Source organism: Coptis chinensis, chromosome 2 (assembly GCF_015680905.1).
Source record: "Coptis chinensis isolate HL-2020 chromosome 2, ASM1568090v1, whole genome shotgun sequence".
Lineage (NCBI taxonomy): Eukaryota > Viridiplantae > Streptophyta > Magnoliopsida > Ranunculales > Ranunculaceae > Coptis > Coptis chinensis.
In genome coordinates, this window is record NC_141457.1 from 55,102,361 (window position 1) to 55,106,633 (window position 4,273).

Consider the following 4,273-nt stretch of genomic DNA (forward strand, 5'->3'; position numbering starts at 1 on the left):
AATCCAATGGAAGGGCTTCGCTTTAATTCAACAAGGACTGATGACATTATTCAAACGTCGAACATTATTATCACCACCTTCTTGAATTTCGAGGGACTGCGGACAATAAACGAAGAGGAACAAGCACAATTTTTGCCGCAGCCACAACCAGTTCTTGGCAAATCACACTCTCATAATGGAGAACCACGCCAAGATTTACCAAACAGAAAGCAAAATGTTGCAACAGGTGCTTTAACGGATTGACGGCATAGAAAATCTTATAAACGGATCCCTTCCACAGCGGGATCCTAGCAGTTCTTGGGCCAATGAAACCATTTAAATTTTGAAATTTTATATTATTTATCATTTTCTTTTTAGTTTTTAATTTTCGTATGGTAAATTGTTTCTACGTAATTATTCTCATCATGCTCTAATATTTGTTTAAACAGGTCACATTTTTTCACACAATGGAAGCTCCAAAGATGATTCCAGAACAATCCTTCCATTCATTGTTGAATTCTCCGGCATATGGACATCTTTTCAGGGACTACATCACTCAAGTTGGGTGGAACTCTCTCATTCTACATCCGGAGCAGACATACTCCCCAGGTTTGGCAGTTTATTTTTATAATAACATGGAAGATCTACCACCTGTCCAGGGTTTCCCTTTGAATGGATTTACACTACGTATTGGAAACACCCGACACGCTTTTTATGAGCCAACAGTGGCTATGGCTCTAGACCTTCCTCCTCTCCAGCCAGACCTCCCCATCCAATACATGATAGAGAATGACCTTAATGACTACTCTAGGGAGGATTTTGCTGCCCGCTATGGCGATGGCCTTGCCCACGTCAAAGAACGTGCCGAAGCTGGCCGATGGCCAGAATTCACTATTCCACTAGCCAGTATGACCATGAATGTGGGAACTGCCATGTTATTTATTCTTCTGAATATCATGGGAGATTGGCATTTTTCCACGGCATCAAAGGAAGCGTGTAAGACATTCCATGCATTGGCCCAGCAACGTACCACCTTCGACATTACAGAACTAGTAATTGAGAATCTTAAGAAGGCTAGGTCTTTTCGGCAAGACTATATCACCCTGCCAGTTACAGCATGCCGGATAGTGAGGACATACTTCCCTGAGTTTGCCGCCACCTTTCACGACTGGGTAAAGGTCGACTCTATGTGTCCAACAAACAAGATAATTCGTTCCTTGCGATTTCGGACATGGACACGCCCTGCAAGGTATCTCAAGAAAGTTCGTTCTTTCCCTAATGATGATAAAATGATAGCTCATCTAGACAATGCAAAGAAAAGGAAGTGGAGTGAAGTCTGGAAAGCTATGATAGATTGGCGGGATGCGAAGGAATGGCATTTCTACAGGGACGAGGCAAGGAAGGACTATCCCCCAGTTCAAGGCTGGGGCAATGTGAGTTGATGCATGTACATATTTGTTTTATGTTTTGATGTGAAATAAATAAGTGACCTAACAGTGTGCTACTCTAACAGTGTGCTTCTACTTTTATGATGTATAAGATATAGTGTGTTACAATAAATTTCTGTGGACGATGTCACTTTATTTTTGCTCAAAGCCTCTCAGGTATACTCTTTCTTCCTCTTAAACACTTTGAGGACACAATTGTCCCGATTTGTTTTGGGGGTGGTGAGAACCTTTTGCAAAAATTAGGCATGCATAGTTGTATATAGTTTACTTAATATCTAAATAAACGTATTTAGTGACAAATTCTCGTTTCTCTTTCTATGATGAAAAATATTTAGAAATCTCACCCTAGCATCAGAATTAGGACTTGTTCTTAGAAACTTAATTTAATACGTATGCAATAGTTTTTACATCTTTTCATGAGCATTCATGCACTGACTATCATTAAATGTATACAGCAGTAAGTTTCTGGGACCCAAGGTTAGACAACTTAGTTTCCATATCCTGTAAGAATCTAACCAAAAGCCTCAAATGTATGATATATGAGTAATGACACAGAGGAGTAGTTCTTCCGAATAGAGAAGTTCACACGTCTACTTACTTGATCACTACCCAAATCCTAGGCGAGAATTTAGGCCTTCTTTGGATCGATATAGCCAAAAATTCGCACCTGTAAAATTTTTTTTTTTACCGCTAGTCGCCCACTGAACCTTTCATTAATCCTTTCTACTTCACCAATAAAAATCATTACCCATCTAGTAACCACAAATAAATAAGCCTACCTAGATGATGAGTATGAGAAATAGGATGAAGTGCAGAAAAATGAAGAGAAAAACCTTGTCACAAATCAAAATCAGTTACCTGTTTCAGAAGAAAAGAAAAAGAAAATAGAAATATGTTTCCAAAAATCAAAAGAAATATCAAGGTTAGAATTTCCCCCAAAGATCAAATAAAAAGGGAATACAAAAGCTTGAAAAATCCAAGTGTGGAAACCATGTTAGAAAAAAGAACAAAAAGGATTTCTCTAGTATAAATATCTCAAGACCTTATTCTCTCATACCGATCATTTTTTTGAATTTTCCATTCCGGTTTCTTTTACACTACCACCTAAGCCCCATAACACCTAATAAAGACCTCTAGCTCAATTAGGAATAGGATAGTGTGATAATAAGTAGTAGTTGTGACTTCTCGACCTCGGCTCGACCGTCATTGAGTATGTGAGGAAACGCGTGCCCACCGCAGACCTTTGGAGATAGCAACGCTTGAGTGGAAAAATAAGAGAGAAATTGTGTTCGACACATACCGTAAGAACCTACTTAAGGACGCTTATCCAAAGGATCCGAAACGGCCCTTTCGTACATTTCATTATTTAGATCATCGCATGCATGCTCAAATACGTAGATGTTTCGATTATTGTATGTATATTAACTTGAATTTCGAAAGAATAAAATCCTTGTTTCCCTTGCTAGTGAGATGTCTAGATACCTGAGATTAATTAAAGAAACAAGCCTTTGTTACTGAGTCGTTGTAGTATAAATGAAGTTTGTGAGTATCTTCTCTGGAAAACTCTCACGAGGCTATAACTCGTCCACTAGGGAATTCCTAGTGGTTCAAGGCCTTGTTGCATATGGTCAATGCAACCGCACTCTGCGAAATGAGATTTAGCTTAGGACAACACATTTTTGATCACTTATCGTTTTAATGTCTCTTCTTTGCTTGAGGACAAGCAAAGTGCTGTTTGGGGGTGGTGTGATAAGCACCCAAAACTGTAATATTAAACCTCGAGAGACATAGCATTTTGGTCAATTATGTGTTTAATAATCATGTAATAATTATATTTTCGTACTTTTGCAGGTTTCCGCAATTAAAATGAAGATAGCGATAAAACGTGCATCAAAGTACAGGAATACGGGAATATTTGGAGTTTCCCACTCGACCCCGTAAAGCCGAAGTTTCCAAAAGAACAGAACCAGTGCAGAACGGGCCCACATATGAAGAAGCAGGAAACTTCCGATGCTCAAATCGGATAAATCTAGGTGCCGACGTTGGCTAGTGAAGCTGCCAAGTACAAGAATACGGGAATATTGGAATTCCCGCTCAATCCCCGTAAAGCCCAAACAAAGCCTGACTAGAGCCGAAGTTTCCAAAAGAACAGAACCAGTGCAGAACGGGCCCACATATAAAGAGGCAGGAAACTTCCGAAGCTCAAATCGGATAAATCTAGGTGCCGACGTGGGCTAGTGAAGCTGCCATAGCGACCCGGGCGACGAACTCTGCGCAAGGACAAAAGTCGTAAAAACGCCAATTTTAGCCATCTGGACACACTAAGTGGACACATTATCGCGGCCCGTAAGACATGATGAGTCAGCATAGGCAGGTGGCAAATGATGGTTTCAAATTGATACCACCTGGCAAGAGAGAAGACACGTATCAATTCAAACCAGGTGGTTTGAATTGAAATAAGCTACGAAACAAAATCTTAAACAGCTAAAGGACAAAAAAATTTAAATACAGTTGAAACAAAACTTTGATTCTCAAAGTTTTGAACGTTTCAAATAAGAAACAAACAAACCTGATTTAAAGGTTAGGAATTCACGTGAAGGGACATCCGCCTATATATATGAGGGCTTCGCCTTCATTAGAACCCCTTCAGCATTTTCATGCTTTAGCTTCCGCTCAATTTAGTTTCTTTTCAAGACTTACATACATTCATCATTTTTATTTCAAAGCAAATTTATTAATAAGAAGTTATTTTACCCTTAATAACAGTCATTTCTTTTCTTGTTTAATTTCTGTCCTGCATTTATTTACTTAATGTATACAGCAAGTTTTATTATTCCTCCTATGAT